The sequence below is a fragment of the Misgurnus anguillicaudatus genome, chromosome 19 (assembly GCF_027580225.2).
Source record: "Misgurnus anguillicaudatus chromosome 19, ASM2758022v2, whole genome shotgun sequence".
NCBI lineage: Eukaryota > Metazoa > Chordata > Actinopteri > Cypriniformes > Cobitidae > Misgurnus > Misgurnus anguillicaudatus.
The window spans coordinates 16,366,709-16,388,853 of NC_073355.2; the positions used below are offsets into that span (position 1 = coordinate 16,366,709).

The 22,145-nt window shown below is 35.9% G+C and overlaps 1 protein-coding gene and 1 long non-coding RNA gene across 2 annotated transcripts in view; one reads left to right on the forward strand and one right to left on the reverse strand.

Moving 5' to 3' along the window:
* hs3st4 (heparan sulfate (glucosamine) 3-O-sulfotransferase 4) overlaps positions 1 to 22,145 on the forward strand; it is a 136,381-nt gene that overhangs the window by 50,655 nt on the left and 63,581 nt on the right. The window lies entirely within an intron of this gene.
* LOC141351022 (uncharacterized) lies at positions 14,966 to 17,022 on the reverse strand. Its single transcript, XR_012359165.1, has 5 exons — positions 16,573 to 17,022; positions 16,164 to 16,257; positions 15,907 to 16,027; positions 15,712 to 15,826; positions 14,966 to 15,574 (listed from the first exon to the last, which is right to left on the reverse strand). It is a non-coding gene; the product is annotated as an uncharacterized lncRNA (long non-coding RNA).

The following is a 22,145-nucleotide window of genomic DNA, read 5'->3' on the forward strand; positions in this document are numbered from 1 at the left end:
AACATATTGGAACCCACAGCGCGTGTATAGCGTTAAATGCGGGGAACCCGGAGCACGTCTGAGCATGTCAGCAACCAGAAGGGCAAACTTAATTTTATTGCTGGAAAGGTTTCTTTTCTCCCCTTACAATGTACAGTATATGTTTTCACAACAGTCTGTGTTTCTATTATAGCTGTCAGTGATTTATGGTATGTTACCTTGAGCTGACTTTAGTCTTTTATTTTATCCGTGACAGCTTGCAGTCAGGGCACTAAAATTGATTCGCGCTCTTACAAGAACAGGTATTGAGTCGGCCCGACGGAAACGTTTAATATAACAGCTGATAAATTTTGAGAAGGCTGAGGATGTGCTCAGTCATTTAATAGTAAACAAAAGGCAGCTTGGATATTCCTAAAAATGAATGAAGAAAACATTTGGGAGACATACTGTATGTGTATGTGCTTTGGCTTTTGCGTGATACATAGTCAAGATGTCATGATGTCATAAAACATGTCACGTTTAATATAGCTGTGACAGATGTTGTGTCAGTGGCCATGACATGTAATAACAGTGTGTGATGTTATAATAATGCTGTCATACAGGTCGACCTTTGATCAATGTCATGAGGGTTGATGTAACAGCCTGACTTCACATCATGTCCATTTTTGTTATATTCACACAATAAAACAGTGAAAGTATTTGCATCTTTGTTAAAGTGGAAAAGGAAAGCACTAGTATGTTTCTCTGTGCATTATTGGCCATTTCAGTAGTTTCAGTGAATGAGTACATTTCAAAAGTTTTGGATTTTGTACTTGGGTCTTATGCATTGTATGTATGCACAGCATTTTGTACGCTGTCTGAAAGAATGCAAAAATTGTCCCTATAGCTGTCATTAGGAAGCAGGGTTTCCCGCAGAAAATGTGTTAGTTAAGATGGTAGGGTTGGGCGTTTGGCAATTAAAGGGGCGGGGAGTATGCGTCTTGATGAAATTTAAAATATTTTTATTTAAAACACTCAAATAAAACTTAATTTAGAAGAAACTATGACAAAAAATGAACACATAGATTGATGAATTAAATGTTTTTACCTAATGTTCTCACGGATACGAGTTTTATCAACTGGCTATCCTCCAGACATGACAGACCACATCTTTATCTCATCTTGCGGTGTGAAGCGCGTCCGTGCTATTCTCTGAGATGTTTTATCAACTGGCTAGTTATCCTCTAGACAGTGACGGTCCGGACCACGTCTTTCTCATTTCGGCCGTGTGGCGCGCCTGCACGCTCGCGGTGTGAAGCGTGTCCTCGCTATTCTCCGAGATGCACTTGACAGCCTTTTGTGCACCAATTTTTTTTTTACGACCTAGTTAAGGCGGTAGGGTTTCCCAGCTTAGGTGGGCCGCCCGAACTGCAAAGTGCTGTGGGAAACCCTGGGAAGGTACCCTTTCAAAAAGTACACATTTGCATCTAGAGATCTGTATTTACATCAGAGGTACATATTGGTACCAAAGAGTGCATATTAGTACCTGAAAGGTACATATTGCTACCAAATGTATATATATCTTTACCTGAGTGGTACATATTAGGATATTTTTAAAGGGTAGGGGAGAGCGGGGGACAAAGAAACGCTTTTTGGCTTTGGCTCTATCATTCAAAAAATATTACATTAATCATTATATATGTAAGCAATAAGGTACGAGAGGCTGTGCTGTATCGTGAATAAGTAACAGCTGAAGGGCATTGTTAAGCATGACGAGGAGAGCCTGCCTTCAGCCATTACATGCATATAGCATGATACAGCACTTGCATCGAGTACCTTATTGCTTTTATAAAATGGTTACTACACAAAAAAGTAAAAAAAAAATATTAGTGCAACTTTCATGAAGTTATATCAATAAAAACATTCCTTCTGCTAGAAAAAAGTAGTCCCTGACCGTGAACAACAACATTCCAATCTGTAATATGCATGAAAGCTCAAATAAAAACATCAAACCGTTCTCATACCGATACGTGTGGTTGCTAAGGGTGTTGCTAAGGGCGCAGTGATAAATAGTGATAAATAGATAAATTGTTTTATCGTGAATAAAGCACAGCTATTGACCAATCAGAATCAAGGATTGGAACTAACGGTTTTATAAATATATATGTAAATGTAAATCATTGTTTTAGCAATGCAAGGTTGAGGGTGCAATTTCAGGGAACATATATACCGTATTTTCCGGACTATAAGTCGCACTTTTTTTCATAGTTTGGCTGGTCCTGCGACTTATAGTCAGGTGCGACTTATATGTCAAAATTTATTCTTTTTTTTATTTATTTTTTATTGTGCTTTAAACAAGAATACAACAACTCGTAGAGGTAACAGCATATATAAAAAACTCAAAGAAAAACAACAACAGGGGATACACAATAATTGCAAGGAGTGGGGAAAAAAAGTAATAATAATACATACATATCAAAATTTATTTATACTGACCTTAAAACTTTAAAAACACTAAACGATGATACAGAGGCCGTTTCTCAATCTGAAGGCTGCAGCCTCCGGAGGTCGTAAATTGTTGTCATATGTTTATGACTTGCGAATGTTTTGTTTTGCTCAGTTAAGATAAACCAGGCTCGATGACGTATGCAACCTGCATATGCGACCTCCGGAGGCTGCGGCCTTCGGATTGAAAAACGGCCAGAGATAACTTATTCCCTTGCTTTTTTCGTAACCAATATTGTTGCATCGTCACTCTCTCCGTCGCCACCAGAATTTTCTGCAATGGTGCTCGTTTTTCCTCTGATTTTTATTAAAATTCCTGCTCCAAATCCACCATGTAAACCGACTGTGTTTAGGTTTGCCGCTGTGTTATACGTCATGCTAGTGACAGCCAAACGCCGCAAATGAGGAGAATAGAGGAGAGAAACGATCGGGTCTAATTGGTGAATGAATAGCGTTTGGTTTTACACTGTGTGGGTGTAAGCAAGTTTGACTGACATAACATCTGGATTGTTGTAATATAAATACGTGAAAACGTGAATGCAGCACCTAAATACAGGGAAATTCTATACATGCAAGATAAGCGCCGTCATTTACAAAGAGGATTGCATGTATGTATGAATCGAGATTGTGATTCTTTTTGCGATCAATTGTGGAGCCCTAGTTTGAAGTGAGTGAGAAACCATTGTTTAGTTGAATAACTTCCTTTCCAACTTAAATGTCTGTCTTTGGGCTTGGATTTTGTGAAATAATTTCCTAAATAAATGCGACTTATAGTCCAGTGCGACTTATATATGTTTTTTCCTCTTCATGATGCATTTCTTGACGGAGCGACTTATAGTCCGGAAATTACGGTACTGATAAAGGGTCGCTTTGGATGAAAGTTTTTGCCAAATGCATGCATATGTATATTTACAACTGCATTATTATCTGTAGTATTGTGCATTTCATGTCACTGATTTGCTTTATTCCTTTCGAAAGCCATCACAGTGTGATTAATTCATTCGTTTTATGCGTCTTTGCTCTGATCATACCCACACTGTAAGCTCAAGCAGATTCTGCACATTTCTTGTCCTTTACAAGATCGTTCATTAAAAATGTGGTCTAATTTTTACAAATTAGAATGCTCTCATCTCATCCTGGTGCTCCTGCAGCCAAAAAATTTAGGTTTGATCCCAGTAAAACACACAGGAAATAATAAAATGCGCAGCCTGTAAGTCACTTTGGAGAAAAGCATCTATCGAATGCATAAATGTAAAATGTTCAAATCTGTGTTTAACATTTAAACATTAAAGGTATACCACTTTTTTTGAAAATATGCTCATTTTCCAGCTCCCCTAGAGTTAAACATTAGATTTTTACCTTTTTGCAATCCATTCAGCCGATCTCCGGGTCTGGCGCTACCACTTTTGGAGCTTTAGCTTAGCTTAGTGGAGCTGTAGCTTAACTGGTAGATAATAGAGGGTATGCACATGACGTCACCGTTGGCGAGAGAGACTGCGGTTACGCCCACTGAGTGGCAAAACACAGAGCGGCAGCATTTGAGTACAGTGTGGCATTGACGAAAACACGGTGAAAATGCTTAAAAATGGGAAAAAGCTGTTGTGCGATAGACTGTTTAGATTAACAAGATTTCGGAGCTATCGTTTTACAGACTGCCAAAAAAAAAAATAGATTGTTCATGCCAACGTCCACAGATCACAGGTGGGTTGATAAGTTGCTAGGGTCACTATGAAGCAGAGGTTTTACTTTCTACTAGTGTTGTAGTTCTTGAGACCGGTCTCGGTATTGAGACCGGTCTTAAGACCACTTTTTAAAGGTCTTGGTCTCGTCTTGTAATCGAGCCCATTTTTACTTGGTCTCATCTCGGTCTCAGACAAAGAGGACTCTGAATTTTTTTCAAGACCTGTCAAGACCACAGCTGATGCACACTGCAAAAAAAATTTCAAGAAAAAATTATTTGTATTTTTGTTTTGTTTTCAGTAAAAATATCTAAAAATTATTAAATTAAGATGCTTTTTCTTGATGAACAAAAAGACCCAAGAAAATAAGTCTAGTTTTTAGAGCAAAAATATCAAATTTAAGTGATTTTGTGCATAAAAAAAGGAAACAAATCTGCCAATGGGGTAAGCAATTTATTCTTGAATTTTTCTTGAATTTAGTATTTAAGAAAAAGGTTCAAAAAAAATTATCTTACCCCATTGGCAGTTTTTTTTTTTTTTTGCTTGTTTTATTCACAACTCTGAACACTTCTTTCTACTTAAGTATTTTTCAAGTATTTCTATTTTATCCGTGTTTTTCTTTGGAAAACATACATTCCAAAGCATATTATCATAATTTTTATTCTATTACATTTAATAAATATACATGTTTGTTTTACATTTAATATTTAAGTACATTAACATACTTTTACTCAAGTAAAAGTACACAATTTTAATGTAATTAAGTATTTTTTTTTTTTTTAAATGCAATATTAAAGAATTCGTGTACAGTATGATTATAAGCTTTAGAATGAAGTGAAGGAATTTTTTTTCCATTACAAACATCCTAATAAAGCACAGATGCTTTGAAAATGTAACTAATGTAACAAAGTATTGTCCACCTCTGCTATCAAGTCCAACAAAATTTAATTTAAGCTGATATTAGTCAGTTTTTCTGGCATTTTCACAGCAGCCCTTATGAAAACCGGCCATTTTGTTAAAGGTTTTGCCACTCAACCGGGCGAGCTCGCGTGGTCACATGAAAAAGTGACGTTAATGCATACCCATATGGCAATGGCAAGATCATGGGTTTGAATCCTTGTATTGTTACATTCACTGTATGCATTTAGCAACAACTTTCATCCAAAGCGACCCTTTATCAGTATACTGTATGTGTTCCCTGTGATTGAACCCACAACCTTGCATTGCTAAAGCAATGATATACATTTGAGCTACAGGAATGCAATTTATTTTGTTATCATTTTGTTAACATAAAAGCTATGCAAAATGCATTTCCCCTCTGCACTACACAAATTTTCCTGCTAGAAACAACATAAACTGTAAAAAATATGTCTGCAGATTTTGTCTTAGCCTATACTGTGGTTACAGCATGATACATTCATTTAACTTCTCTATTGATATTTGAAAACATTTGCTGGGGAAAGCTGTTGTTAGATGTTTGGTAAAGAAAATCTAATCAAGAGAAATCTGATAACGCTAGCAGTCCTTTATAAATGAAATTCCACTGTCTGATTCCAAAGTTCAGGCTGCCTCATTTATCCGTGTGTCTCTGCCTTGTCCTTTTGGCCTCTAAAGAGGTTTAGCTGCTCCTGTTCTCCTGTCAACATCAGATTATTTACAGCGAGCCGGGGGAAGCCCTGCCTCACTCCGCTAAACGTACGTCTTTCATGTCTCTGCTCTGCACCACTGTGCTCTGAATCAAATGAGCACTGTTTTCTTTCTTCCGCACATCTCCTGAGAGATATTTGTTTCAAGGTTCAGAGGAATCGCACAGTTTAGTCGGTGTTTGGGGGCATTGTTTACTGCCTTTAGAAGTACTTCTGATAACTTATGGTACTACCCCCCCCCCCTTTATTTTTAAGTTTCTCGTTTTTCCTCACTGGAACCAAGCTTTACTTTTCCTCGCCTTGCCTCTTTTGTCTCCCATGTCACCGTTCAGATTTTTTGGCTCTCAGACGGATGTGTGCTTAAGGTGTTGTCTTTGATACTGATCTTTGAAGGCCAGCGATAACCTTTCAGCATGCTTCTCCACGTCTCGTTCTGGACTTGATGAAAAGCAGAGAGGGACTGAAGAGGGGAGAAGGATGAAAGTGCTTTTTACGCCCTTCCGGTGACATTATCTCAAGTGAGATACAATGAGAGTAGACGAGTGTTGGGTACACAATGAAAAACTGAAGATAACATTGATCAAGGAGACAACGTGGACCCGGCAAGTGAGATATTCATCATCAACGTTTAGCAGCAGTAAGGCCTGGTTTCAGTACAGAAAGAGTTCATGTTATAAACATCTTAATGGTCTAGCAGATTTCTTCATTATGAACGGTATATTTATTTGATCAGTTAACAAACTATTTGCAACTTGGTTTGATATTTCTTTTAGCGAATGCATTGATGTTTAGTGTACAGTTTAACTGTCCAAAACATTTTGGAGCCACAAGAACTTTTATGACGTTGTTGCTTGTTGTTAGATTTCCATTTATATATATGTATTTATTTATATGGATGTAACCGATCGGTGACATTAGCCCCGTGCAGGCGGGAAGGAGCTGAAAATGGAGACGTGAAGTCGGACATGCTTTGGTTCCCGTAGTTTACGTCAGGCATGGCTGATCACGTGCCGTTTTTATCGCAGTAAACATGATTTGTAAGATGTAAACAACATAAAAAATGAGTTATAGTGTTTTGAATGTCCGTGTATGAGCATGACTGAAGAGGCTTACAGCATCTGTTTTTACAGGAATAAAGTTTATTATAAGCGTATATTATTTAAATACCAATGTGGGGTCTACGTTTTTTATGCATTTTATTTTGATGAACATGACACAATATAACATCGCGACTACATGAAAAAAGCTTTAACTGTTATAAAAATACAGATTTGTGATCATTTGAGGAAATGAGGGCGTGAAAATAAACACAAAACACATGTGATTGTTGTCATGTGGTGAATCCGACCAATCATGAAACAGCTGTGTCGTCATTACAGCCCGTGCAGCTCCTCTTGTCGAACTGCGCTGGCTGACTCAGGCGGGTGATCTCGAATCGCTCTCGTGGTTCTTTAAAACCATATGACACAGTAACGTGCCTGCAGCGCCAGCTCAAGTCAGACAAAATTACTAACCAACATGCACTGCTTTATGTCAGCCACCGATCGGTCTGTGCAGCGCCGCATGAAGTCGAACACACCTTATGTTTACATTTAAAATTACCTAAACAAACATGCCCCTACCCCAATAGAATCTGGACCTTCTTTTGATAGACCCACCCAACACATACACAACCCATGTCCTAAGGATGTCGGTTAGTAGACATAGCTTACTGCTTACAAGTGTGTTTTGGTACTCGGCCCGACTCCCTTTTCCAAAGTGTTTTTCAAAAATCATGCACCCGCCTTTAAAAGGAATATAAACAGAATGTTGATTATGGAGGACCAAAGTGATAAAATTGATGTTAAATAAAATATTTTTTTAATTTAAAATTCAATTTTAAATTGTATTTAATTTAATTTAATGAAATTTATTTAATTATAAGAAAATGTATAGTTTAATATATATAAAATATTAACCTCAATTATTATAATGTAAAAAAAATATTTCTGAATGACGCGTATTTGACAAAACATGAATTTCCAATGCTTTTTCATGACAATTTGTACGTACTTTATGAGGTGGCTAATTTGTATTAATTCGTACGACCACATTTGTACATTTTTGTATGACTTGCTTTTGCCCCTGTGATGTTTTTTTTTGATCGTACGTTTTTGCATGATTCACTTCCTACGAATTCATACAAATTAGCAGTGCCTGCTGGTGACTTTTTCGCACGATGCGAAGTTCGTCACAACATGTCATGTATGTAGTCCGTCGTGTGTAGTACGTAATTTCAAAATATGTGTTCGGCACTTTGAGTGAACCTATGTGCATCATGTGTCTTGGTTCACAATAAAAGAGACGCTCGCGTTTGCCAGATATTCATATAATCTCATGCGTAATCAGAGTTTACTGTTAAGGGAGTATCTTGCGAGTATTTTTTGAATGTGAGCATCTTTTATCATAAACGGTTTTGACGCGTATGCAGCGGGCACTTGTTTTGACGGAACGCGTGATGCACATGGTTCACATGACACAACAAACACATATTTTGAAAACACGAGCAACACACATGACACTCCAAACACATATTTTCAATTTGCGTCCCTCAGAAGAGCAGTTCCGAGCCGCCACTGCGAATTAGCCAATTCGTAAAATACGTACAAATTTCTGAATCCCACTTTCCCCGAAAGTTTTTCTTTATAACAGAAATGTATATGAAACTATATATTATATTGTAAATATTATTTTAATTCCAACCAGCCAAACCTTGAAACAGGTTGCTTTTATTAAAGGGAAAGAGGATATACTAACAAATTATAAAAGTGATGTTATACTTAAAATAAACACATTATAGACACATATTCAGATGTGTGTGCATGGCATAAATGTAGCTGCTTCACAAACACATACAGTATAAAACCCTTATCTTGAAGTCCAATGTTTCCATTCCATTACATCTGTTCTTGAACAGACATTAGCTTTGTGTCGTTGCTCCTCTTTTAGCGGCTTTTCACCTGGGGCGTATTACTAACATGCAAGAACACAATGTATCCATAAAGACTCAGTCGGGGTCATTCACGGATGTGTTCAGTTATGTTAGGATGCCCTCTGTGAAGACGGCCTGTGTGCTTTAACGGCCAAAACAGCTTAATGAATAAGTAAAAAGCTCCATGCATGGTTTACCTTTGCACTAAAATTATAAGGGGAAGTGCGTCTCCCTGGGAGAGGTCTGGGTACAGTACATTCATGTCTCATCTCCGAGAGAAATGTTTGCTCTGAGACTCTCTTCAAGTCCTTGCAGTAATGGCTTGTTAAGATCCTGGCACTCTTTGTCCAGCAGATTTGCTTTTCCCTCATGAATTTGCTTTAAGCTCATGTCCATTTAGAAAAGGGTGAGCCCTGTAACTGCCTGAGGGCGCAGATGGAGTCTTTTTTTACACAAGTACAATTCAGCTGCTGGCTAGTTGAAATGTTACACACTGATACTGTAAGTCCCTTGTATACTAAAGAAGATTAGTATATACAATCGATTAAAATATTTAATCTAGATTAATCGCATGATTGTCATGAGTTAACTTGTGATTAATTGCAACTTAATTGCACATTTTTATCTGTTCTAAATTCACTTTAATATAACACTTTTCAAGTTTTTAATACTCTAATCAACATGGGCATGAACAAATATGCATGCTTTATGCAATTTTTTGTTTATTATTAGTGAAAGAGTCAGCAAAAATAATTTTGAAAAAATTGAGTTAAAATTTTCAATGACTTTCTTTATCGTGTCATTTTATATATTTTTTTCTCATCGTTCTTTCCTATTTTTAAATCATTGTCGCTTGGGGTTATGGTTAGATACGGGGTTTGCTTATGTAATTTTTTGCATTGGTTTCTACATGTTTTTCGTCCGCTTTTAAAACTATTCTCGCTTGGAGTTGTGGTTAGAGTTTGGGTTAAGAAGTCCAGGAAGTGATAATGGTCAAAAAATAGAAAACAACGATAAGAAAACAAAATATAAAATGACATGATATAGAAAGTCGTGCTACAGACATGAACAGTCATTGATAGAAATTCGTGCTGGGAAGGACGAAAAAGACATTCGTCTCCAGAGACACAAAAAACTGCGAAAATTTGTGTCGTCAAACACGAATAAATTAATCAAAATTTTCGTTACTATAACACGACTTGTCGTGAGACTGGGTTGGTATGCATATATAGGGAGCATGTGTGCATGATTCAGATGTGTTAAGTCAGCGCGAGGAAGATAGTTTTCGAGTCTTGTTGCTCCTAATAACTCTTTTAACATCAAGCAAATCTTGCACTTTATTTTTTAATTCCTGCTTGTTTTAAAACCAAAATCTTAAACGCGTAAGTGGCCGGACACGCATCATTTGCAGTAGTTAAGCATTTAGAACGGTACACCTCTCAGAAAACTTACTAATGAAAATATTTTAAGATGTTTGATAAGTATTTACTGTCTTAGGGGCCGATCACACCAAACGCGTTTATGGCAGTTGGTGCATTTTTTGAATGATTTTATGGGAAGTGAGCAATATGCACCCTGTTTATGCGCGCCAAATGCCTTGCGTTTTTTGCCGCCTGCTGCAGCACGTGTTTTTGAAGGAGCGCTGAGAACGGAAAAGAGCCCGACGTCATTCACGTCTTTCCATTGTCCAATTGAATGAGGGGAGATGCGGGCCTTTTTTTGTGGTGACTGAAGTTTACAGTTGCTTGGAACAACGGAAACTGCAGTGCACCTATCAGCCTCAAACAAGGTCAGAGTAAGCGTCTTCTTTTTAAAGTTTCTGCTAATATGACAGCAAAAGAGCGCTCACGCTTTAATATTTGATTGACAAGAAAGCTGACTCGGTGGTTGCCTAGCAATATACTGTAAAAAAGCCGCGCCGCATGACTCTTTTTTAAAGTGACCAAAAACAACGCGTTTGGTGTGATTAGCCCTTAAGGCTAACGGTGATGCATTGAACACCCTGTTTTGATGACGCAAGAGTTGCAACTACGGTAGCTGAGAGGCCATTCTTTGTGTTCTTTTTTAGATGTTTCTGAAGCCTGATGAAATCGTTATAAATGTGTTTTTAATATCGTAAAATACCCTCGATGTTACAGGCACTGACCTTGCCGTCCAGAATGAAAGACAACATTCCAACTTGAACCCATTGAGCGAGCTGTCTCTTTACTACCGCGTGGTTTTATACATCTTGCCGCTGATTTGGCCGACATTTCTGACACACCCACCAAACAAGAGAAAACGGTTCTAAAACCTGTTGCACGCCGTTGCACACCGCTTCCATGTCGTTCAACCCGGAAACCGTAGCAGAACGTTGCGCACCGGTGTGAGATTGAACGTGCCCCAGCTCTGCTTATTTGCGACCCTTAACTTATTTGCGCTGCTCTCGGTAGATTGCGTTGGTCATTATTGAAATCAGCTGTTGCGCCTGTATTATTTAATTTGCGCTCTTTTAGTAAATAACCCGCAGATATTAACACTCCCATTGGCGCTTTTTTGAAATTGCGCTCTCATGCTAATTTCCCCCTATTTAATAAATCCGGCCCACAGTGTGGTTAAAATGAGTTTACTTTAACACGTTATTAAGGCGTTAATGTTGACAGCCCTATTATATAGAGACAGTCTTAATCATTGCATTTAATCATTTCTATTATGTAGGTTTTTTGTGAAAGATTATGTAGTGATCTTCCTTGACATTTTTGCTTGCATGTTAAAAATAAACCTGTTTAGTTGTCATTAGGGATGTGCCCGAAGCCGAATACGTTATTCGGAAGGGCACGGATAATGGCTTCAAAACGAATAACGAATTCATCCGAATAACAGAGAAAATATTCGTCCAGACATAATCACTGGAACAGCTCTAAATTATAAACCCCTTAAAGCACGAATAATATGTGTGTGAAGTGAATGAGTGCAATCTATAAAATGACATTTTTGGCGCAACCCTTATTTAGAAACACCAGCTGTTTGGGAATTAGTTTAAAATCTTAAAAACGCTGCTAATATCAAACTTCTTTTAACCCAACTGTAAAAATGACCCGTTTAGGTTTTTTTTCGTTTTATTTAATTAGACCAGAAAACCTTGATAAAATGCTGCACTCTGATAATAAAATATTCGTTAATAACTCCGTATCTCCGTGTGACTCCGGTAGATGATCTTTTAATTACTTCTAGTCCAAGCAAGCTTTATTGTCAATCTAGGTGAATATAAAATAAATAAGTAAATAGATAAAAATATGAAAATGTAACATTTTAAAAGCAAAATTTAAACTGAAGATTACTATGACATGAATTGCAATTAACATAAAAATAAAGTAGGCTTAGCAAATAACAACTGAAACATTTGAATCTTTCTAATTATATTATTGTTTAAAATCATGTAGATTTTTAATAGAGCATACTGTTATTTGAAAATTTAATCAAATATCTTTATTTATTTAGATGAAGATTAATAAGAACGTTTTTTTAAACAATTCGTTATTGCGCAAACGCTATATGGACATAGATAAAAATGAGCTCAGCAAGTTTGTTGTAATGCTTATGCTTTCGTAAATTCTTATCAAAACAGATGTTTTTGAACTATTCTGTGCATATACTGCGCTCGACAAACTCGCGCTGACTGACAGATCCGAAATGCAACGCAGAGACAGTGTGTCTCTGCGTTGCATTTCGGATCTGTCAGTCAGCGCGAGTTTGTCGATCTTAATAACTTTTTAACATAAATAAGTTCCCGAACTTTATCTCCCTTAATAACTCTTTAAACATCAAGAAAGTCCTGCATTTTATTTTTAAATTCCTTTCAATGAGTATTACTAACTTTCCATGAGTATTACTAACGAGAATCAAGTTATTTGTCTTTTTGATTAAAATTTTGTATTATTATTTTTAATAAATATTTACAGTTATTTAAGTTATAATTATAATAAAAAGCAAAAATGCATTTAAAATGCCATTTTAATGTAATATGACAAACTTCCGGTTTAAGACCCGCCCACTTCCGGTTCCATCCGAATACAAATACAGATACAAATAATTTTGAGACTGTTACAGATACAAATACATATACAAATACTGACTCCGCTGCACACCCCTAGTTGTCATCCACTTGCCTAGCCAATATAGTGAAGGTTAGCCTGTAAATATAGGTTTAGATTATAGTTATGCACATTAGAAGCATAAAAGTGAAATAATATGTAGCCTGTAGTTAAATGAATAAAAAGTAAAGAAAATATGAAATTTTTTCACTGCAGGCTTGCTGTATCTGGAGCCCAGTTTGATCTCTTCTGAAACTCTGAAGGAAATCTGTCCTCCGGATAAAAATGTGAGAAGCTGGAGATTTAAGCAATAATCTCAATTTGTTCTCTATTTAATCGTATTGCTTTGTAGAAGAAATAACTGAGCTACCAAAAATCTCATTTGTATTTTTTATTACAGTACCCCTGCAATGCTCCCTGCCCCTAACAGGAACCAGATAGAAGGATAGAAAAGCCTCAGGGATTTGCTATAAAAAAAAACAGAAAAGGCAAAAAAACACCTTGAGAATACTGTGAGGCTTGCAGTTTCCTCAAGTAATTATTGTGTGCTGTAGAGGAAACCCTTGACATCTGTAGGATTTCATTATCAGCTTTTCTGAGATGAAAATAGAATTACTCCTCACCTCTAAAACTGTTCACCTGTGTCCGTAATTTGATGAGTTTCGCTGGAGTTGCATTTCCAGGCGAGTTTGTGCTCTGTCAAAACTTCATCAGTACAGCGTGAGCAAAACAATATGGTAAGACAGATTGTGCAGACACCTCTCTCACCAGGACTCGTCACATCTCGTTTACGACGCAACGGTGGTGCTTCGATCGGGAGGACAAAGTGTCGGCGTAGGTGTTCAGCCGACCTGTTCTGCCGAGGTTTAGAAGTTTTGTGATGGAGATTTGTCATTAAACCGAGAGAGGTGCGCCGCTCGCACTTTAGGTCGGGTTGACATACGGCTGATTGTTTCGGTGTGAGAACTCGGCTAATGATGTGAGGAGTAATGAGATGGAGTTTGATAAGACACAGATAGCAGTGTCTAGGCTGTACTCACCAAGAGACTTTAATACCTGGAAAATGAATTCAAATCAGTCAGTTTTCCATGTATGCGTTTGGCAGACGCTTTTATAAAACAGTGCATACAATTTTTTTATCAGTATGTGTGTTCCTTGGGTTCAACCCTAGGACCTTTTGCGCTGCTAGCATAATGCTTTATGTCAGGACGCTCTGTTCTCCACACAGTTCCATTATTTATCCCGAGATGTGACATCAAAAGCAACAGACAGGAAAAAAATAATGTATATATTATTTTTATAATGAAATATCTGTGATTTATACGGTAATTGTTTGCACAAAATTAAACTCCATCAGAATACATAGCTGCTGCACTTGGTGTAATTACACTGCATCATTTACTAGAGAGTCTAAATGGCCTATGCTAACTATAGCCAAGCTTTGGTGTGTCCGAAATTATCCCCCATACCCTCATTTACCATTCTCTTCATTACTTCACTAATACACTCTCTTAAAAATGCTGGTTTATTTTTAACCCAGCGTTGGGTCAGAAGAGGTCGAATATAACCCATTGGGTTGTAATTTAAAGGGATAGTTCCCACCAAAAATTCTGTCATCATTACCTACAAAAGAAGATATTTTGATAAATGATGGTAAGCATACAGTTGATTGTAACCATTGACTTCCATAGTAGGAAAACAAATATTATGGAAGTATTGTGATAAATGATGAAGAAAATGCTGGTAAGTTGACACAGTTGATGGTACCCATTGATTTTTTTTACATATTTGTTTTTGTACTGTTGAAGTCAGTGTGTACCATCTACTGTGTACACAGCAAAATCACTGGTGTTAAAATAACACCCACGGTGTCAAATTTAACACCGACAAAGTGTGTATATGTGTCCACACTACACTGTGTTAATTTAGTCAAAAGTGTAGTGTTAATTTAACAACACCCATTATATGTTAATTTAACACTCAATATTGTTAAATTTTACACTTTGTTCAACACTATTCATTGTTGTTTCTACACTACACTGGTGTTGGCACAGAAATACAGTGTTAAAAATTAACACTCATAATTTAAGGTCAACACCAGTGTAATGTGAATTCAGCAATGTTAAGTGTTAAAATACTGAGTAATAGCCACTTTTGTTGCTAATGGGTTGTTTCTATAAAAGAAAAATGACAAGAAATATTGCAAAACCTCTTTTTATTAAAGTAAATCACATTTAATATTTACATTGATACACACAACACTTTGCATTTAACACTGCTTATTTAAATACCTCAGCTACAATTAGACACAGAATACAATATGGAATAATGAAAGTTATCTTATACCACAGCGCAGTGACATGAAAACCACTTATTATAAAGGTCTTTAATAAATCAAATAAGAGTTAAAAAAATTAGCCACCCTACTCAAAACTTGAACATTAAAATACATGCAATTACCTTATCGGCAAGCAGATACTAAAGATTTTTCCATAACAAAACAGACATTTCAATTCAAAAGACGTTTCATTTTTCTTAAACACGTTCCAACCTGGTATTTAGTTCTGTAGTTGTTTTACTCATGATGTAGTGGAAGGCTGCATCAGTGGTCTTCATCATGGAGGGAATGGCTTTTTGGTCCAGAATGATGCAAAAATTCTGGATGCAACTTTTGTTCCCAACGCAGAGCAGGCAGGGCTGTGCTGATTCATCCCCCTCAAAGCATGGATTGATGCTCATCACCTAAGTGTTTTAAAAGAGTGTATTTGATGAATGTATTTGATGTGTATTTATGAACTTTTATGCATTTACCTGGGGTGAACAATGCAAGCAAACTAACTGCTGAATAAATAACTAGAACAAAATACCAAAAAACTTACACAGCACAATCAGTAGCTTCAGTTGCACATTGACCCTCTCCAGTCTTTCCTCCTTTCACAAATGAAGGCAAGAGGTGAATGAGCCAGGGAAGAGCTGCCACATAACTGTCCCGTCCTAGCAAAACAGAATTTAAACACCATGAGTACACAGTTAAACTTTAAAACCGTAAAAGTAGCAAACCCATTTACACTTACCATATTTAAACTCCTGTTGACCAGACAGAGGGTCATCCATATCTTCATCAGGACGTAGTCTGCAATTATCCTTTAATTGTTGTATGTTGGCTATTTTGCATTTCATCACCTCAGCATATTTCTGCAGATTTTCAAAGACAAAAAGAGTCAAGAAAATACCAAAAAGGGTGCAGTTTTAACCGTTATTTGAATCAAAATCATCTCAGTATAATCATGTTAGAGACAGTGTACAGTACTAAAGTACTGTGTGTACTCACATAGTTGGTAAGCTCTTATCCTCCAAACTGGTTTAAGGAATAACAGTTCCAGAATTCATGGGTATGCCGTATTCAAATATAGTCTGGTAGGGTCCTATCACAAAAAAATGACAATAAAGACTCTGAAAACTCAACATTCTTTTTATATTAAAAACAGCACTCAAGACAATATGAATCTTCAATTATACATTTTCAAAATAGTAATCAATTTGATTGCTATTTAATATGATATCAATAGCAAAACGATGTATGAGAAGATAATATATTTTTATTAAAGTTGGCAGCAGGTCATGTCACTTTCTTGCCTGATTAATAACCATAATATGTACAAAACTACATATACTAAAAAGCTTGGTTAACTGTTCAGTTATGTCAAATAAAATGATTTATATGTATAAATGAAACTTACCTTCTGTAATGAATTTATATAAGTATTAGCAGTCGTTTCTCATTGGAAGTCATCCATGTCAGGTCTTCTGCCCTAAAAACAGCATCTCTTCTGAATGATTTGAAGCACTCAGTGTGTACTTTCACCAAACTAGCATCTATAATGACAAAAAAACAAATGTTCGCCATACACGTTTTACACTTTCGTATGTATTTGCTATTTGCATCTGTCTGACATCTAGTGCCACGAAAAGCTTACAACACACAATGCATCCAATCTGTGCATATTCTGAGGTAAAATGAATTGTTGGTTTGGCGATATTTACCCTGTTTGCATACATCTAAAAAAACACATGACGATGCGGTTTTCTCCGTGTTTTTCAGTAATTTGAATAATTAACCGATATCCGTGCACTCACGTGCATGTAAACGACCTCGTTAACTCACGGTATCTAGCCTATATGATTACCTCATAATGAGCATCATATGGTGAATAAACGAGCTTCCATTTATTCATTTATTCATACCTTCAATTTGTAGTGCATGTCGAGTTTTATCATGGTTAAATTCTTACATTCATTCATATCTCCTGTTAATATTATCCTTCTTGGTTCAAACTTTTTGCTAGCAGTTTAACTTTATACCAAACTAACAAGGGAACAACGTAACACAAGGTAGCTCTGATTAAACTGAACCAAATAACGAACAAAGGGGAAATAAAATGGGAAAAATATCTTATTTAGGTTTTTTGGCATATGGCTGCGTAGAGTCAGACAGAGAAATAACAGTTTAATTTATCTAAACCATGTGAATATAATGAGATTTACCTGCTCTCTTCAGTCCTCCTTTGAAAGAAAATGGCGGAAAAATCCCTGACAGGAAATGTTTACTGGAGGCGTGGCTTGATTTACACCGCTCAGTGTGAAATCTGGTAACACCCTTGTTTTACACTGACACTGTCGTTGATATAACACTGGCCTAGCAATGGCAGTGTTATTTTATTACCAGATAGTGTTAAAACAGCATCAACACTGTGTATTTAACACCATCCCTGAAAATTTAACACTGGTGATTTTGCTGTGTACTTACCATCATTTATCAAAATATCTTCTTTTGTGTTTATCAGAAAAAAATAAATTCATACAGGTCAACATGAGGATGAGAAATTTTTGATGATTATTTCATTTTTGGGTGAACTATCCCTTTAACCTATTGTTTTTTAAACCCAAAATGCTAGGTTGTTTTAAAGTGCACCTATTTCATTGCTAAAAAACAACATTATTTTGTGTATTTGGTATAATAGAATGTGTTTTTGCGTGGTTTATGGTTAAAAAACACATTATTTTCCACATACCGTACATTTCAACATGATCTCATGAGAATACGTGTGTATTTTTACGTTTCAGTGTGGTTGTACCATACGTACATTTACTTACGTTTAAAACACACTGAAACGTATAATATCGACATTTTTACAGGACAAATACGTAAATTATTTACAGCTTTACAAATGTACAAATTTGTACGCAAGTCATTCCTATTCATAAATATAAAAATCACAGGCATTGGCGTTTCTTTCTCATATTAATGACATGTTTTCAGTCATATTTTCTGACTTATTTAGTTAGGACAGTTTACCCATTTACCTAATGAAATTTTCACAATATTTCACAATATTGAACATTTTAAAACTTTAAAATGTATAACATTGCTGTAGTTATTTAACTATTTTTTAATATTTAGTTTGTTTGCCATGACACACAAAAAAACGCATTTTCTCCTATGCTGTCTATGCAATACGTTATTATTACTACTAAGCAATAATTATAACAAAATACAACATAAGTTCACAAAAGATGTTACTTTTATTCATTTGCTGTAATTCACATCTTTAAAATTCATACGATTGCAAGGAACAGATCCAAATTCACCTTTAATCCAGCGATCTTGATCCAAGTTCTCATCAGCAACCATAAAGTCAGTTATAATATAAATTTTAATTCAAATATTGTGCCTCAAAAAGCTTTACGACACATTGCTTTACGGCAGTGAAATCAAAAGCTCATTGGCACTTTGTGTGCCACGTGACATATTTGCGTCATTTCCGTTTCCATTAGTGTACGTTTGAAATTAAAAAAGCGTGCCGTGACAGAGGGGAGCCGGATCAACGTTCTCTTGGATTAGTAACTTAAATATTTCTCTTTACTTTAACTACTTTTGGTACTGATTTTAATATTCGCAAAAAAATATAAGTTGTTGTTATTATACGTGTCTGTCTTATGCTGTTTGTAACAGTATGTAACTTAAATGATTTTAATAAACTGTTTTGCGTTGGACTGTGGTGCCTTAAAATATCTTTTAAATACTATATTGTTACTTAAATGTTTCTAAACATATCTGTCCATTACGTTGCATTATATAAAAAGAATACATTACGTATTCAAACATTTTGTATAAAAAGAGCTTGGGTTTAGGGTAGGGTTTTGGGTAGGGTTAAGGTGGTAACATATTGCTAAAATATATATATACACATACATACATACATACATACATACATTAATATATATATATATATATATATATATATATATATATATATATATATATATATATATATATATATATATATATATATATATATATATATATATATATATATATATATATATATATATATATATATATATATATATATATATATATATATATGGTTAATTTAACCAACTCTGGGTTGAAAATAACCCAGCATTTTTAAAGTGTATAGTCCACTTGAAGGAGTGAATGAAATAAGTAAATTCGGACACTGAGTGCACTGTAAGGGTTGCACGCAGCATCTTTTGTCGAAGTGCAGGAATTCATCCAACCCAAGCCTTACAGTGGTTGTACAATTCGGTGCATTGTGGGATTGAATGAGTGCACTTGATAATGTCCACTATGATTTTGAACACCACTACCGGCTGTCCCCTCCAATAGTGCGCTATATAGGGATTTACGGGATTATTTCGTATTACACCGTGTTATTTCGGACACAGGCCTTGATGCGCATTCAAGGCACATTTTGATATGCTCAAAGAAGAAAAATAAACATCCTAATTCACATTCTTGTGAAATAGATTTTGAAAATGAGGTTTTCGAGAGAGCCGCCGCGTGCTTTGGAACCTGTCAGTACGGGCATCTGGAAAATGATCTACGACACCTGTGTTTTTATTATTGTGATTTTGTGATGCACTAGCAGGCTAAACGGTTGCCATGCTCTGTTCATTCTCCGGCGGTGCTCAGCTGGATTGCAGAGCACTTTGTGATTTGCACAAGTGTCTGCAGTAATGGGTGTCCCTCCCAGCCAGCTCCCAGCAGATGGCTGTGATTGGCATGACAAACACAACAGGGCTCTGGCTCTCAATTACAGCTCAAACTCAGTCTCTCTGTGAGCCTGGCACATCGATAAACTAGTATGTCACACCGGTATGGACTAGTCATTTCAGAACGTGGATCCAAAAACTTGGAAATAAACAAACACGTTTAAACAAGCAAAACTGCTTTGTTGTGCTTTAAATGGAGACGTTTTAACCTGTGCTTGTTTCCTAAAGAGGTCATAAAATAAAAAATTGCCTTAGGTTTTTTTTTTGAGCGTTTATTGCATTACAGTATATACCTTCATTGAACCAGAAAAATGTCCATCTCGGCCCAGACAGAGCTGCAAAAATGGATTTCTGACATCAGAATCCAGTAGCTACAGTAGTACCAAAAGAGCTGCTTTTCATGGTCATGTGCAGTACATGTCAGCCTGCATATCCTCCTCCAAAAATCCCCGTAGGTTAAAAACAAGCTGCTGATTTTTTCCCTTTAAACATATCCTGATCATTTCAATCTGACCTTCACAGTTTGAGAAGTATATTTTTGAGTGGATTGTTTTGTAAAGCTCTCACAATGTGATGCAAGATTTGCACAGAGCCTGTTATTGAAAGACAAGGCGGTTGAAACTATGTTAGACTACAAACAGTCACCAATAGAATGACTCGAATTTGTAGCATAAGCTTGTTTAAGCTAATAATCGTCAGCTCATGTGCACTAAAAAAAATATATAGTATTTTTTATTATTGTTCAATGACTTTTTAAATGTTTTAATAATTTGTGCATAATGAAATATTCTTTTTCGTATTTAGTTAGGACTCGTCCCACTCCGAAATGCCTTCTGCATTTTATATTATAGTTTAGATTATTATTATTATTTGTTTTTATTATCTATGTTTATTTATTATTATGGATTATTGTATTGTACCGTAAATATTTATTTGGTTTCTTTAATCAGATGCCATTTCCCTTCAAAAAATTGTTTTTTTTACTGTAGATGAATTATAGCAGCAACCATTTATCAATTTGCTAGTACCAACTTTTACCAAAATTGTACTAAATACGTTTTCCTTCTTTATTAATTCATGTTTAGTGATTAAAATTAGATTTCTCTGAATTTTTTATATATTATATTAAAGTAATTTAAACAAATAAACAAAGAAGAAACCAATAAATAAATATACATTTAAAACATAACATTATCGTCATTGCAGAAGTGCAATTTGCTGGTTGTCCTGCAAGTGACCTTGTAACTTTGTTGTCTTATGAATTCACGATTACTCCAGATCACTCATAGATCTACGATGATTTTCAAGTGCTACTTAAGTTACGAAGCTTTTGGGAAACGGCCCGTAATTCTAAGATGATTCGTACGATCGTTTTTAAGATCTACTTAGCCTTACGATGCTTTTGGGAAACCCGGCCCTGATTGTTATAATTTAGTACAAATCGGTTTTATCCACAACCATTTTGCACATTTCATTGTTTTGAGGCTCTCTGAGGACATACCTCAGGAGATTAAATTGGCATTCAGAGAACACTGTATTTTCATCAATTTTTAAAGCCCACGTCATACTTCGCTTTTAAGGGTAGAGGGGACGTTGCATGCTGATTTGGTTAGATTTTCCAGCACAAACAGGGAGAAATGTGTGACCTACTTTAAACCTCTTCCTCCTGACCACTTTTACCATCTGAATCCAGGTGTCTTGCTGTCTCGCTCCTTCGATGTCAAATAATCACCGTCTATCTGTCCTGTCGTGTACAAACCAAGTTGATTTGAAACATTGATGGATCCTGCTGTGATTGTATGCAGCTTGATTGTACACTGTAAAAAAATGATCAAATCAACATACGTTTCATGCTACATTTAACTTAACAAATTTAGTTAAATAATTTCAACTTGTTTTATAAGTTATGCCAATTTATCAAAACTTAAAAATGTAACTTCATGCTGATTTTTTACAGTGCGACCCCAGGTGATGTCAAACATCTACTGTATGATCCACGAGACGTGTTGTAAAGAGTACCTTTAGGCTTTCCAAATAGCAAAGCAACTATTTTCTTCTTTCATTTTGCTTTATCAAAGCTAAAGTATGTTGATTTTTATCTCCTGTTGGTGCTTACACTTTTCATTTGATTTGTATCAAGTGGCATCTTTGTTAGTTCTTTATATCTTAAAAACCTTTCGATGACTTTCAAATGGGTTGGCATTTGCATTGGATCTCTAAAATCAAAACTCAGCCT